The 16,106-nt window shown below is 43.0% G+C and overlaps 1 protein-coding gene and 1 long non-coding RNA gene across 5 annotated transcripts in view; one reads left to right on the top strand and one right to left on the bottom strand.

Moving 5' to 3' along the window:
* Positions 1-2,320: 2,320 nt before the first annotated feature.
* Positions 2,321-9,215, bottom strand: LOC126494565 (uncharacterized). The gene is made up of 3 exons (XR_007590035.1): positions 9,082-9,215; positions 3,291-3,372; positions 2,321-2,494 (listed from the first exon to the last, which is right to left on the bottom strand). It is a non-coding gene; the product is annotated as an uncharacterized lncRNA (long non-coding RNA).
* A 75-nt stretch (positions 9,216-9,290) lies between these two features.
* Positions 9,291-16,106, top strand: part of Klhl24 (kelch like family member 24) — a 31,067-nt gene continuing 24,251 nt past the window's right edge. For all 4 annotated transcript variants that reach the window (XM_050131987.1, XM_050131990.1, XM_050131988.1 and 1 more), the window contains exons 1-2: positions 9,291-9,410; positions 15,248-15,310. The gene's annotated coding sequence lies outside the window, so the exon portion shown is untranslated. The remainder of the gene's footprint in view (positions 9,411-15,247; positions 15,311-16,106) is intronic.

The following is a 16,106-nucleotide window of genomic DNA, read 5'->3' as shown; positions in this document are numbered from 1 at the left end:
AAAAATCATTGAGCCAACTGCTGCTTTGGTAGACACCCAGGACAAGGCACAGCCTAAAAGCCACTGTCCCACACAAGTCAGAGCCGAGCAGTAGCATAGCCCAGGGTCCAGCCTCATCCCCTCATTACCCAGGAACCCATTTTTGCAATCAATTACTGGCTTGTGCTCCAAGTTGTGTCTCTATCTACACCCCACTTCACCCAGAGCTACATAGTTGCTAAAACTCAGGAAGTTTGCTGTTACTTATCCCTCCTTCAACATTCTACCTCACAATTACACAATTACAGTAGCAAAACAGCCACTCTCAAAGACAGAAGCCTGGCCCCGAGCAATAGCCCTCTCACTTTCTTATTTGCAAACTCACTTAAACTGCAGGATCTTTCCACACTAGGGCAGAAATACATGGTCCTCCCTGGGACTCAAGATGTATCAGCAATGATTCGCTGAATAACTAAGTGGTGGTTCAAAGGGCATTGCCCTAAAGCATATATAGTGTATATTATAAAAATATAATAATAATGCAAAGGACCAAGTCGAGAACAATGTTGATTTGCCTTTCGATTGCTTCCTGCCCATGGTAATCATCTGTTCCGCATTTTACTTCCCCATTCATTTACCAGTAACACAAGAATACATTTAACTAAAATGTTGACCAGCCTTGCCAGACAGTATAATCATACATGACCACATATAAACACCTGGTGAAAGCCAGACTACCAAGTTTCATTTCCTTATGAAATTTCGACAACTCATTAATCAAAATGTTATGTGACCCAAAACAACCTTAATGCCCCAAAGCAGCTCTCTCTATTGTTAAAATTCAAACTGATATATTAATTTTTACCTTACAACATGTTCTTACTAATATAGATTTGGCTGAAATAGAGACTGTAAATAAAGAAACAAGCCAAGCTGTCTCTTTTTAAAAGATAAGAAGACGGGAGTGGTGATAGATGCCGGTAATCCCAGCACTTGGGACACAGAGGAACTCTTTGAGCTCCTGGCCAGCCAAGGATACATAAGTGAGGCCCTGTCTCAAAAAATATATATTTCATATTTTACACAATGGAATCTTGTTCAGTGCTATAGAAAATGAAATTCTGAAATTAGTAGAACTGGAAATTTTTACACTGAGAGAGGTAACCCAGGCCCAGAAAGACAAATACTGTGTGTTCTCTCATTTGGGCATCTTAGCTTCAAATCTCTTTGTGTTTTTAGATGAGAACACTTGTAAAAAACCAGGAAACTAGAAAGAGGCTAAGGAGGGAGTCAGATGCCCTAAGGGAGGACAGACAGTTGAACATGGTGATATAAGAGGGGACTTAGCATGAAAGGGTTTAACAGATGGGTGTATGAGGTAAGAAGAGGAGCTAAATTAACCAGAACAAAAGGTATATGAAAAAGCACCATAGAAACCTATGACTTTGTAAGCCAAGCCCATCCAGGGGACCCAAGCTCCATTCCCAATATGCATGCCAAGTAGCTCACAACTTCCTGTAACTCCAACTCCAAGGGATTCAATAACCTCTTCTGGCCTCTGTGGGTCCAAGCACATATATGACATACATTCACAAAACATGCACACATATACCTAAGTAAAAAGAATATAATATATCTAACCGTTTAAGATGGGAGAGAGAGAGCCTGCATGGGCTTAGAAGTCATGGGCTAATGAACAAAAAACCCTGTGCCAGATGTGAAATACCTCCTTTTGAGTTGTTGGCCATGGAAGCCCAGAAGCCACCAAGCAATACATGTACTTGCCATTCCTCTTGGTTACCATCAGAATTTGATGTTAAGATGATATTGTTGAAGACACCACACGACTTGGATGTAAGGTATAGAGAAGTCAAGATGGAAGTGAACTAGCGGCCTCCTCCTTGCTGGCTAGGTCATAAGGCTGGAATGTGCTGTATAGGCTGCTGGAGAAATGACAACAATCTCCCCAGCTATGAACCCTCGGAGCACAGTACCAACCCACTTGGCAAGATATGCTCAACGTTGTGATAGTAGCACGACTATTATAGGAATAAGAATCCATCCTCTGCTTGCATTTGTGGCCGGCTCCACAGAAGGGAATACAGGCCTGGTACTGTAAACCCCTCAAAAACTCAATGCTGGGAATGTTATAAGAGGGGTAACTTACTACTTGCTGTTTAGCTAATCTCACATGGCACCAAACTGTCTTCTAAATGTTGATATATGTAGACAAATGCCACTCTGAGCCTTAGAGAAACTGCTCTGAAGTAAACAGTGCATTTAGTGAATGCAAACTCACCACTGGTCAAGGCACTGAGCATAAGTGATGGTTGAGTGATGCGTTGCTTTTATTGGTTAATGAATAAAGCTGCTTTCGGTCAATGGTTTAGCAGAATAACGCCAGGCAGGAAATCCAAACAGAGATGTAGAGAGACAGTAGGCGGAGTCAGGAGATGCCTTGCTGGAGGAGAAAGACTCGAGCAGCCAGCCGGAACCTTGCTGGTAAACCATGAGCCTTGTGGTAAAATATAAAATAGTAGAAATGGGTTAATTTAAGATATAAACTAGCTAAGAATATGCTGGAGTCATTGGCCAAGCAGTTTTGCAATTAATATAGTTTCCGTGTGATTATTTCGGGTCTGGGCAGGTGGGAAACAAATGAGCAGGTTCCACCAACAGTTGAGCACTCAGTCTTAAGCAGGACATTTAGGTTCCCCCCTCTAAGGCTCAGGCAGCATCACAGAAGAATAGGAGAGCCAATAGATGGGGAAGGGCTGTGCAATGCTGTCATCTAGGAATGACATAAATGCTGCAGTGCAGTTGTGGCAGCCTGCACTGGGCCTGCACAGGAGGGTGTGCCAACAGTCAAACACGAATTGGGAAACAGTACATCAGGCCTTGCCCCTCCCTGATGAACCAGAGACTACTAATACATTACAAGGGATGGGGCAGTCGTTGTATCCAGTTATGCAACCTCTGGTGAGCTCACTAGGCTCCAGAGGATTGTTAGAAACCCGGGGTCATACAGCTGACCCTGGTTAAATACAGTGGGTCACAACACAAACATAAAGAGAAAGAGACGCTGCCGGGACTGGAAAGGAGGTGTGAACGGGTGAGTGGTGACAACAATCAGAATGTGTGCTATACATGGGTGAAACTGTCGAAGAACAGAGTTAATTAACAATGAAAGAATTGGAAAGAGAAGACTGGGACGTGTGATTGAGTTCCTACAGTGTAGGAAAGTCTGAGGGTGACATTAGTACCAACATGACATCCCCCTCCCCCCACCATACTGACTGCAAGTGCACAACCATTGCCAGGCTCCTCTGTAGAATCCAGGTGCTTCAGTAGGTTCCATGCATGTCCCAACCTTTGCTCCAGATTACTGTGGACCTGCAGGGCACAAAGGGGCCTCTCAGGTTTCACCATCACCATAAATTTAGCGAATGCCCATACAGCAGGGACCCTTTGGGGGCACCGGATATGGGACACCATACACTGAGAAAAGGGAAAGAGACATCAAATATTGTTCGCCCTGATCTAGAATTAAACCTCTCATGGAAAGCAATCATTTCCAACTGCTACAGAAAGGAAGACTTCATGAGTGCTAGCAAGAGGCAAGATAGTCTGCATAAGCATATAGCCCTGGCAGCTGGCAGTCAATACGCGCACTGTATTCTGAACCTAAGCTCAATGAACTGCCCAGGAAAGAGGAGAAAAAGTTCAGGCATACTGTGGGTCCCCAGTTTGAGACACCGTAAGCCAGAACTATAAGGAAATATGGAAGGGAGAGAAAGGGAGAAGTGTACTCTACACTAATATAAAGTTCCTAAGGGCTCTGAGAAAAAAACACACACACACACAAATTAGGAAGAGATGGATAATAAAACACCTCCCATTGGACTGTCCGGGTGTTCCAGGTGGGATGTGAACTGGGAGAGAACCTGTGGGAGTGTCTCAGGGAGGTCTGCGGATGCATCCTGATACTTATATCTGGGTGCACTGAAGTGGACCAGGGACTGATGGTTCGAAATAGAAAGAGATGGATGCATAGATGGCTCCATGGTTAGAGTTGCTGCTCGTTGAAAGCACCTGCATCAGGTAGCCCACAACCACTTGCAACTCCAGCTCCAGATGATCCAACACCTCTCTGGCTGCTGTGGGTACATACACTCATATGCACATTCCCACACAAAACCACGGACACATATGTATGATTTAAAAACTAAAACAGACCTTAAAAAGGAAAAGAAAGTAGAGGGATGGAAAGACTTAAATAGAATTAGGGGTGAGAGAGGGAAGAGGTTGGAAGGATAATCAACCAAAACAAGAATGTATGGATAAGAGCCATATGGAAATCTACTACTTGATAATCTAACTAAAATATATAATTTTCTTTAAAGAGTTTGAACAAGGGGCTATAAAGATGTCTCGGCAGTTAAAAGCACTTATTGCTCTTTTCGATGACCCCAGGTCAGTTCCCAGCACCCACATGGCAGCTTACAACCATCTATAAGTATATTCCCAAGGGATCCAATGCCCTCTTTTGGGGCATTGTATGCACGTGGTATACAGACATACATGCAGGCAAAACATCCATGCATATAAAATAAAAATAAACCCTTTTAAAGATTTGTTTCTTTATTATGTATACAACATTCTGCCTCCATGTACGCCCGCATGCCAGAGGAAGGTGCCAGATCTCATTACAGATGGTTGTGAGCCACCATGTGGTTGCTGGGATTTGAACTCAGGACCTCTGGAAGAGCAGCCAGTGCTCTTAACCACTGAGCCATCTCTCCAGCCCCTAAAAGTAAATCTTTAAAGAGAGACAGAAAAGCATAGTGGCACCCACCTTTAATCCCACCACTCAAGAGGCAGAGGCAGACAAATCCCTGTGACTCTGAGAGCAGCCTGGTCAAAATAGAGCATCCCATAACAGCCAGGCTACATAAAGAGACCTAAGACAGACAGAGAGACAGATGAAAGACAGACAGACAGACACACACACACACACACAAACACAAAGACAAAGAGAGAGAGAGACTTTGAACAGAGAAATTTTGAACACAGGTTCCCAGGGCAGCTAATTCTGCTCTCAGAAGCCACTGGGACGTGTTCTATAACAAAGGTTGACCTTGAATTTGAGATCATCTTGCTTCTGTTTCCCCAACTCTACAAGTGTTGGCCATTTTTAACTGTGAAGTCTTTTCTCTAATTAAAATGGAAAAAACACATTATATTAGAACTATATTATGTTAATTTCACACAGCTCCATAACATTACTGGGGGGAAAAAAAGGAAAATTTACCTCCGGGTTTTATTTTATGAGTTAGATCCAGGGCTGGAGAGGTGGCTCCATAAGTAAAGTCTTATAAACACAAGTGTAGGCAGACTTTTCTGTCCCACCAGTCAGTTCCCAAATAACCACACAGAGACTTAATGTTAATTATAAATGCTCGGCCTATAACTTAGGCTTGTTTTTATCTAGCTCTTTAAATAACTAAACTGATTTTTATTAATCTATGTGCCACCCCAAGCCTCATGTATGTCATGTACGAGCTCCCCATCCTGATTGCTGTGCACTTCACGGCATCTCCTCGAGACTCCTCAGCCCTTTTACTCCCCAGCATTCTCTCTGTCTAGAAAATCCTGTCTAGCCATTGGCCAATCAGCTTTTTATTAACAATGAGAGAAACATGTCTTCACAATGTACAGAAGGGTTATTCCACAGTACACAAGTCTAATAGCTGACACTTACACGTTTAAATGCATGTCAGAAAGCAGATGCAGAAGCAAGAATCCATAATTCTAGTCCTTCCACAGCAAGATGGGAGACAGAGCCAGGAGCCATCCAGAAGTCCATGGGCACTGGCAGAGCAGCAGGAAAAGAGGCCCTTCCTGACCAAAGAGAAGGTGAGAGCTATCTCCACAAACAAAAGCACAAGGTAAACTTCTACTGAGAAATATGAGGCAGAAATCTTAGATATTCATTTTCCATTAATATAGTGATCTTCAAGCCCTGTTTTATAAGTACCAACTTTTCCTTCCAAATCCATGAATAAAAAGCAAGGTGCCTTCTGGTGTAAACTGATCTTTGTGACAAGGGTCACACACAGTTCACCCTAAAAAGCATCTAAATTTAGAGATTTGCCAGTGGGGCAAAACTTGCATGCACTAGTAATAGAACAAGACAGGCTTTCCAAAATATGCCAGGCATGTGCCTGTAACGCTGTGACAGCAGGGCCAGGCTCTGTGCCTGTGTGCTGGTGACCTGGGAGGGCTCAGCCTTTTCTAGGCCAGTTACAGAGTCATCTAAAACTGGAAGCAAACAGGCATAGCTTTTAAAATACTTTTAAAAGAAACATTCAGGGGCTTGAGGTGAAAGCCCAGGGGCAGAAGACTCGTCTAGCGTGTGTGATGCCCTAAATTCCATTGCCCAGCACTCAGCACTACCGAAGGCTAAATAAAATTATTATTTTAGAACTTCACACATGTACATAATAGATCTTTTAAAGTCGAATGATTACTAGAAGAAAAGTAAGCTCTTCCACCATTGACTCTTGGACTTGTGTTCTACAGCTCAGAGTCAACCAGGGCTTACGCTGTGCTGTCACCTTTGTGTGAAGATATTCTAGGGGCAGAGGCACACTTCCATACACCTTCAGAGGTCAGGACTCAGGGTGGGTGCTCAGTGGGCTAGTTTTGTTTTATTTTTAAAATTACAGTAGCTTTAGTATACCGATGTTTATAGATAAGCCATTTGTTGTTTCATTGTAGTTTCCCAAAAACATTTTAAACTGCAGTTGTCAGAAGGGTTATTAAGGTCTGTAAAGCATATTTCCATGATGCTAGCCTATCAAATTACCTTTCCTAGCTAGCTATTTTGGGTCTTTCTCAACATTATTAAATGCAGTATAGTTTACAACAAATTATATTTCTTCATCACAAAGAGTAAACCCTCTTCTCTGGTAATGTCCTTTGTAAAAAATTGTAGAATATAGATTATCAAGTTCAAAGAGAATCTTCAGAAGCCTGGTGGGGCAGTACATGTCTATAAATTTAGCACCTGGAAAACTGAGGCAGGAGGATTGCCTTGAGTTTTAAGGTCAGCTTAAGTTACATAACAAGAAACAATCAAATAAATGAAGAACATTTTTTAAAGCCAGGCAAGGTGGCTCATATATGTAACCCCAGCACTTGAGGCAGGAGAACTGCCACAAGTTCAGTGCCAGCCTGGGCTTCATAGTGAGTTCAAGGACAGCCTGGGCTATAGAGGAAGACCCTGTGTCAAAGCCAAAAACAAACAAACAAAACAAGATACAGGGAAGCAAGCTTCAGAAAACCTTTTTCTGTAGACATGTGAAGCTTACATTTACCTTCAGCTATGTCTGTAGTTAACATATTCTTATTTCTGTGACTTCTTTTAGCTCTGATTTCTGAGTTTCTTTCTTAAAAACTTTTTTCTCCAAGTCAATGTAAGGGATAGTATATATCTTTCTACTTTTCATTTATTTCCTTCTTAAGGACAAAGCATAAAAGGAAGGAACAGCGCAGGAGGAGTTGGAAAGATGGATTAGTGCTTAGGATTGTGTAGTGCCCTTTCAGAGGACCAGAGCCGGCTCCAGCACTCGCACTTCCAGCTCCAGGATACCCAAGCCCTTCTTCCTGCACTCATGGTACACATGCATATACTCAGGCGCATAAACATATACATATCTGGCTTCTTTTCCAGAGGAAGAAGGTTAGAGTCCCAGCACCCACACATGAGGGCTCACAACCCTCATTAACTCCGGTTCTGGGTAATCTGATGCCCTCTTCTGGCCTCCGTGGGCAATGCATGCACAGATACAGGTAAAACACTAGAACACAGAAAATAAAACTTTTAAAAGCTGGTGGTGGCTCATGTCTTTAATCCTAGTTCTAGGGAGGCAGAAACAGATGGATCTCTGGGAGTTTGAGGCCAGCCTGGTCTACAGAGTGAGTTCCAGGACTGCTAGAGCTGTTATACAGAGAAGCCCTGTCTTGAAATAAATAAATTAATTAATTAATTAAAAAAAATCCTTAAAAAGCAAATTTAAATAGAGCTAGAGATATGACTCAGTGGCTAAGAGCACTTACTACTCTGTCTGGAGTTCGGTTCCCAGCACCCACATCAGGCAGCTAGCTCACAACTGCAGCTCCACGAGGATCCGATGCCTCTGATGGCCACCAGCAACTGCACGCAGATGCATATACCCAGTACAGACACGCACATACAAAGAATAAAAAAATAAAAATAATTTTTAAAAATGAATCCTAGATAGTTTTCCTTCAAGTTAAGTGTCTTGTTTAAGTAAACTTGGAGGGGAGGGGGGAGAAAAGGGAAGGAGGAAATAGTGGGAGAAAAGGAGAGGAGAGGAGGAGAGAGGGGAGAGAATATGAAAATGAATCCCCTGACAAGAGCCAACCACAGGATTCTCAAAGCTGATAGTGACAACAGGTCAAGCCAGAGTGACTAACAGTTTTATTGCAGTCCTGGCCATAAGCCCTAGAGGAGTCAGAGATGTTTCCCCTCCCACAGGAAGCACTCAATACGTAATTTTTTTTTTAAGGTTAATAGAAGCTGAAAAGACCTAAAAGCATAGTAAATGCCCTGGATGTCCACTCTCCTCATTATCTCCACCCTGTAGCAACACATCTCCTTCCCAGAGTCATGGCTGTATTAATGAAGTGCAGACAGAAAGAAGGGCATGACAACTTTGATATCAGAAACCAGAACTAACCAAAACGTTTCAAGATAGAAATAAAACAATGTCTTGAAAGAAGTTCTATGTACCTTGGAAAATCAAGTTTTGTTTTAACTTTTGTTCGACTCCTGCGTGTGATTAAAACAAAAAGGCAGCAAAGGGTCTGATACAAGCGACTTTAACAGATTTACAAAGAAAGACAGCTTCCTCAGCACTGATGGCAGTACATTCCTCCTCTCAGGCCCTTACATTTTCCAAGTGTGTTAGAAAGAATTAATTAAAACAAACAAGCCTTAGTCCAAGCTCTAAGGTCGACTAAATCCTGGTCTTGTGCTTTGGGATGTAGAGGGCTCTTTGAAGACAATCAACATACCATTCGGTCCTTGTTCAAGATGCATTCCTTTAACCTCATTCTACCTTAAATAAATGTTTCGCCTTAGCAGCCGGGGATAGATTTCGCCCTCTAGCGGAACCCAAGTGGCCCGGGAATCCAGCATGAGTAAGAACTACAACGCCCAGTGTGCTCCGGGAAGGGGCTGCCTCTTCCTCATTGGCCAAGGGTGGGTGACGTTAAGTGTTTTGGCCCAACGGTCACATGTTTCCTTTGTTGTGAGCAGTGGCAAAGACTGGTGGCTCCAGGAGACGCGGCGCACCAGATACCGCGGGGTCGCCGCTTGTGCAGCTTCCAACCTGCGCCGAGAGGTACCGGGGTGACCGCTCCAGGCACCTGCGGGAGGGAGGCGAGGTCCCCGGTAGCCAGAAGCCCGGCACGGCCTCGGGTGTGGGGACCGGGCGGGGGACGAGCTCCGCGGAGGCGTTGCACTTCGGACGGAAGCGTCCAGAGTGCTGCGGCCTCGGATCTGGAGTTTCCGTGGGGTGAGGGCGACCGTGGGTGCTGTCGCCGAGCACGGAGAGGATCGGGGTGCTGGGGCCACAGCCGCTCGCCGCGCTGTTGCGAAACCTGCTAGGCGTGGTCACCTGACCGTTACCCGCCCCCGCTGGGCCTTTGTTTACCCGGAGCGCGGCTGCGGGCGGTCCCGGGGGAGCCCCCGCCCGCTCGCCGGCTTCCTTCTGCGCCGGGCTCTGCTTCTTAATTTAGTTCTCAATGTTCCCGCCCCCAAGTCCCGGACACCCGAGGCGAAGACCTTTCGGGAGGCCCGGATTGGGCGCTGCAGGCGGGACCCGGGCGGCGGGTGCCGAGTTTTTATTGGTGGGGACTGGTGGCAGGGTGGCCCGTGCCGCCTATTCCCGCCCTCGCTTGAAGGTGACCTGGAGGACGTGGGCGCCGCGGGGGGGGGGGGGCAGCAGCGGGGCGTGCCCCGGGGGAGGCCAGGGCGAACCCCGAGCGGACGGGCTTAGGACACAAAGTGACCGGACAGCGGGACGACGTGCGCTGCTGCCAACTTGTTCTTGCCTTATCTGTGCAGGCTTAGGTAGTAAAGGATGAACCACAAGGCCACGTTTGGGGGAAGCCTCCGTGTCCACTCTAACGGATTTTAATGATTACTTTTGTTCTAAAGGGCGTGCTACTGTTACTGCCGACACCGGGCAAGTCCACCAGCTGGTTGATTGATAAGGGTTTGGATTTTCGTATCTTTATTGGGATTTAAAGTCTACCCCTTGCCACTTAAGATTAAAAAGATGGCTTTTACCTTTAAAAAAAATAGCGTGAAGTTATTCGCCTACAAGTTAAAGATTGGTTTGTTTTTTTAGTGCACTTTCTTAGTTTTTCCTGTTTGGGGCTTTTTTGTTGTTGTTGTTGTTTGCCAGCACATATACTTTTGTGTATTAATCTTCCTGGTAGTTGAGAAGTGAGTTGAAGGCGTACTTTGAAAAACTAAATTAAGATCACTGAAAGACCATTCATTTCAGCAGAAGATATTAAAGCTGGTTTTCCCAAGCTTTAAGCTTATGGGGCTCTTAGGTACTGTCGTTTTTATAGCTGAAAAGAAAGGCGCTTCAGTGAAGCAGGTCATTCTGGTTATACAGACTTTTTTTTTCCTCATTAAAAAATCTTTTCATTTTACATACCAACCGCAGTTCCCCCTCCTTCCTCTTCTCCCTCCCCTTTTCTCATCCCCCTCTCACCTCCCCTTTTCCCATCTCCCATCCATTTCTCAGAGCAGGTAAGGCTTTCCTTGGGGAGTCAACAAGGTCTGGCATACTAACTTGAGGCTGGACCAAGCACCTCCCCCCATATCAAGGCTGAGCAAGATAGCTCACCATAGGGAATGGGCTCCAAAAAGCCAGTTCATGCACCTGGGATAGGTCCTGGTGCCACTACCAGCCCCCCCCCCCAAACAGATCATCTCTTTTTGTAATTTTTTTCTAAATATTGATTTATTTATTATGTATACAATGTTCTTCCTGCATGTGTGTCTGCAGACCAAAAGAGGCCACCAGAACTCATTACAGATGGTTGTGCACCACCATGTGTTTGCTGGGAATTGAACTCGGGACCTCTGGAAGAGCTGCCAGTGCTCTTAACCCGTGAACCATCTTGATAGCCCCAAACTTTACAGTTTCTTCATATTTTTAAAAAATTTTTATTTTATTTTTTTCGAGACAGGATTTCTCTGTAGCTTTGGAGCCTGCCCTGGAACTCGCTCTGCAGACCAGGCTGACCTCAAATTCACGGAGATACCTGTCTCTGCCTCCTGAGAGCTGGGATTAAAGACATGCGCCACCACCGCCGGGCTGGTTATACATTAATAGATTTTTTTTAAAAGATGTGTTTATTTTGTGATGAGTGTTGTACCTTCTTGTAGCCACCACCTGTGTTCAGTGCCAAAGAAGGCCAGAAGAGGGTGTCAGATCTAGCAATGGAGTTACAAAGATGGCTCAGGCTGTCATCTGCCTTGTGGGTGCAAAGAACCAAGAACCAAACCTGGATTATCTGCAAGAGCAGCAAGTGTTCTTAACTGCTGAACCTTAGCCCAAGCCCCACTTAACATTAAAAGCTCAAGTAGTGGTGACTATATCAGAATAAGCAGCTGTCTGGCCAGAGCACATAATCACTAGTGTACCAAGGATATTTAATAGACCTTAATACATACAAATGCTATCCACTATACCTTAATAAAAAGTACCATTTGGTAAGTTATGTTTCTTCATATAAAGCCTGTGACTTAGTCTCTAAACAGGAAGCAGAAAATAATATTCTACGAGTTATCAGTTCTGTCTTACTGGCTTTGGTCCAAGTTGCTAAAACCTTAATGCTTTTTCAATGTGCTTTTTAACTTCCTTGTTTTCCTGCCATTTCATTAAGATTCAAAGGTCAACCCTTTTGAAAAAAAATACTTAGCAAATATATTGCAGCATTTATTCTTGTATGTACTTCTACTCTTATCTTGAAATGTTAAGACAACTCTTTCATCAAATACATAGGATGGACTCTGTAATGAAAAATGTCAGTAAAAGTCCTCACAAGCATTCATACAGAAAACATGATTTCATTTCTGTTGATGGCTGTAGCAATGACACTAGACAGTTGGATGTTTAAATATCTCTCTGTTCTTCATGCTGTAAAACCCCTGAAAACTCAACAAAGTAAGTCCCTTACGGGTAGTTCCAGTTATTTAGGAGGCTGAGGCAAGAACATTGCTCAGTAGACCTAGGAGTTCAAGACCAGCTTGGACAACATAGATGTTGGGGGTCTCGGGGTAATAACAGAATAGCTTATTAACTTCAGGAGTTGTAATTTCTCCAACACACCCTCCCCACTCCCTTCTGAGACTGAGGGTTAAACTCAGGACCTTCTAACATGCTCTCCTCTGAGTCCTCGCTAGATGATCTAAAACGTTCTAAGAGTTACATGCCTGTAACCCCCACAGGAGAGTCTGGAGTTTGTGACAAACCTAGAATACACAAGGAGACCCTGTCTCAAAACAAAGTGATTAGATTTTGTTGGAGTTTCTAAAATTATTCCTGAATAATTGTACTTTACTAAGTGAAAAGCCATTGACTTCTGAGTGTTCTTTTATATTAAAAGGTCATTTAAGATCCTAGGTAATACCATAGCTGGTTTAGTTGTAATATGCCAAAACTGATTTTGGTGACAAGAAAAATAACTGCCAAAATTCTGTTTCTCCCTCTCACTCACAACATGATCTTGTTTTATAACTATGTAATTCATAATAGCCTCTGATTCAAAGTGGTCCTCCTACCTCAGCTTCAAGAGTGCTGGGATTACAAAATCTTAACTCTCTGGCTTTGCGAGGCCTTTGATTTTTAAATACAAATGCAGTAAGTACTGGAGGCATGATTGACAAAATGGCATCGTCTCTTTGTCAGGCCTCGTGAGGAGCACAGGTTAGGCAAAGCTTTTTAGACAGTGACTACACCTGAAATTTATATATATTTGTAAAATTTATATTTTTATGTAAGTTTTACACACGCTTGTGAAATTGAGATACTTGGTTTAGCATGTACTTTGTAAAGGACTGTTGGAAGCATTGCTGACATCCTTTTGCATTGCCACTAGATCTTTAAAGATAACTCTCTTCCCTTTCTGGTTTCTGCTTTAGCCATGGTTTAGTTTGAGAAAATGTAATGTGGACTTGATGGCATGGCTGGTTGGCAGATTGTAGGGACTGTACTATAGAAAACCATAGCGTTCTTGTTCTCTGGTCTTTGGAAGGCCTTAGTTGGACCATACTGTCTGTCTGTAACCTCTTTGTAGAGGATTCTTTTAAGGGACAACAAAGCTGTTGTGTTGCCGCCCTGTAAATCACACCTTTTAGAGCTCCCCCAGACTCCGTACCTTGCCCTTTATTGGTTAGGATTGCCAAACTGGGCATTGTGGCACCTTTAATCCCAAAGAGGTAGGCAGATCTTTGTAAATTTTAGGCCAGCCAGGGCTACATACATACCCTGTCTCACACAACAACAAAAATACCAATTTTTAAAAAAGAAAAAGCTTAAGTAGTACCTAAAAGTCCTGCGGAAAATGCTGGAATGCGTTGTTTCCTACTTGACATGGTATAATTCTGCACCAGATGAATCATGAGAAGCGCTGTTCCAACTTGTGCTGGAGTTCTAGAGAAATGCTGAGAATGTGGATCCCTGTTAGTGTTGGAGTCCTTGTTTGATTCTGGTGTTAGCCAAGTTGAATTTGAATCTAGGGTTTGCTGCCCTGGGGTCAGACACAAATAGGCCTCTTTCATTGACTTTGGGCCTTACTAACTTCCGGAAAAGAATACTTAGGTAGTAACCTTCCACTAGCTTGGCCAAGATGCAATGTTCTTTTATCAAGTGCACATACATGAAAGTATGTATAATGAAAGTTGGTAAACACACAAGATAGTATTCTTGTCCTAATCATAGGTTAGTCTGGGTATAAAGATGTGGTTGTTTGTTTCTTTATTTAATACTTATTTATTTCGGTTTTTCAAGACAAGGTTTCTCTGTAACAGTCCTAGCCGTCTTGGAACTAGCTCTTGTAGACCAGGCTGGTCTCGAACTTCAGAGATCCACCTGCCTCTGCCTCCCAAGTGCTGGGATTAAAGGCGTGCGCCACCACCACCATCTGGTTGTATTTTTAAGTTGGTTATTTATATTTGATTTTGATATCAAATCTGCCTAAACTTAATATTATTCAAGTTCTTGTTATAAATGACTGGATCAGAAACCAGAATCAACCACTAGTATTTAAATACACAGTTGCCATTCTGCACACAGCTCTAAATCCTAATAGTTTCTCTTAAGCGTTCTTCTCCGTCTCTTATACACACACACACACACACACACACACACACACACACACACACAGGGGGTGGGTAGAATATGTTGAATTAGTTGTTGAATAGACATTAACTCTGTAAGGTTCAATAAAACAGAACAAATAGAATATATTTAATTATTTGATAAGCTTAGCGATTCTATATAAAAATAAATATAAGCCGAATGGTGGCGCATGCCTTTAATCCCAGCACTTGGGAGGCAAAGGCAGGCAGATCTCTCAGAGTTCGAGGCCAGCCTGGTCTACATGAGCTAGTTCCAGAACAGTTAGGGCTGTTAACACAGAGAAACCCTATCTTGAAAAACCAATGTGTGTGTGTGTGTGTGTGTGTGTGTGTGTGTGTGTATAAAGCAAGAGTTTAAAAGTGGGTGGGTTTTCTTTTTCTTGATAAGCTCTTGAGATTTTTCTCAAATTGATTCCATAGTTCTATGTAGTACATAGTGAAGAAACTCCACTTTGATCAAGTTGATTGATACGTCAACTCTCAGAGTAACTTCATTCTATCAAATTTGAATGAAATGTAAGGTTTTCTCAGCCTTCAAAAATTCAAAGTGAAATTATCATGGGTTATACACTTCTTCATCTCACTGTCAAATTCAGCTTACTGTTACAAAGAATAGTAAAATTTGAATATTATTGGATATAAAGTTATTAATTTGCTTTAAAGTTACTACTAATGATCTATATGAAAATGAACTTTCAGTTAGGAACTGCAGCTTACCAGGAACTGTTTTCAGCATATTACTAATGTACTTGAACTGATAGTGTCTGATTGACATGTGACTTTTCTCTATTTTAGGTGTGGAAATTTAAACAGCACAAGTATTTTGCCTGGAGCTTTGGTCAAACAAATGCTAAGAAGGTATATTTATGTTTATTAGCTATTTACTATTCTTTTTTTGCATCAAATTATTTATTTTTTAATTTATTTATTAAAGATTTCTGTCTCTTCCCCACCGCCGCCTCCCATTTCCCTCCCCCTCTCCCAATCAAGTCCCCCGCCCTCGTCAGCCCAAAGAGCAGTCAGGGTTCCCTGCCCTGTGGGAAGTCCAAGGACCACCCACCTCCATCCAGGTCTAGTAAGGTGAGCATCCAAACTGCCTAGGCTCCCACAAAGCCAGTACATGCAGTAGGATGTGGAGAAAGGGGTACACTCATCCATTGCTGGTGGGAATGCAAACTTGTGCAACCACTTTGGAAAGCAGTGTGGAGGTTTCTCAGGAAATTCGGGATCAACCTACCCCTGGACCCAGCAATACCACTCTTGGGAATATACCCAAGAGAGGCCTTATCATACAACAAAAGTATATGCTCTACTATGTTCATAGCAGCATTGTTTGTAATAGCCAGAACCTGGAAACAACCTAGATGCCCTTCAATTGAAGAATGGATGAACAAAGTATGGACTATTCATTGTTATTAGAGAGTTTAAACCATTTCACTTCTTTAACCTGGAATCATTCGGTGCCAGTCAGCGTAATAGTGAATAACAATGACAAGTTTTTTAATGGGCAGGTTTTTTTTGTTTTGTTTTGTTTTGTTTTGTTTTTGTTTTTCTCTTGAGACAGGGTTTCTCTTTCTGTCCCTTGCTGTCCTGGAATTTACTTTGTAGACCATACTGGCCTAAAAATCACAGAGAACTCACAGCAGTCTGCCTG

This window comes from Alexandromys fortis, unplaced genomic scaffold, assembly GCF_014885135.2.
Source record: "Alexandromys fortis isolate MF-2015 unplaced genomic scaffold, M_Fortis_MF-2015_v1.1 scaffold_380, whole genome shotgun sequence".
NCBI classification, from domain to species: domain Eukaryota; kingdom Metazoa; phylum Chordata; class Mammalia; order Rodentia; family Cricetidae; genus Alexandromys; species Alexandromys fortis.
The sequence above is the reverse complement of the archived record's forward strand: the minus strand, read 5'-3'. Positions and strand labels throughout refer to the sequence as shown.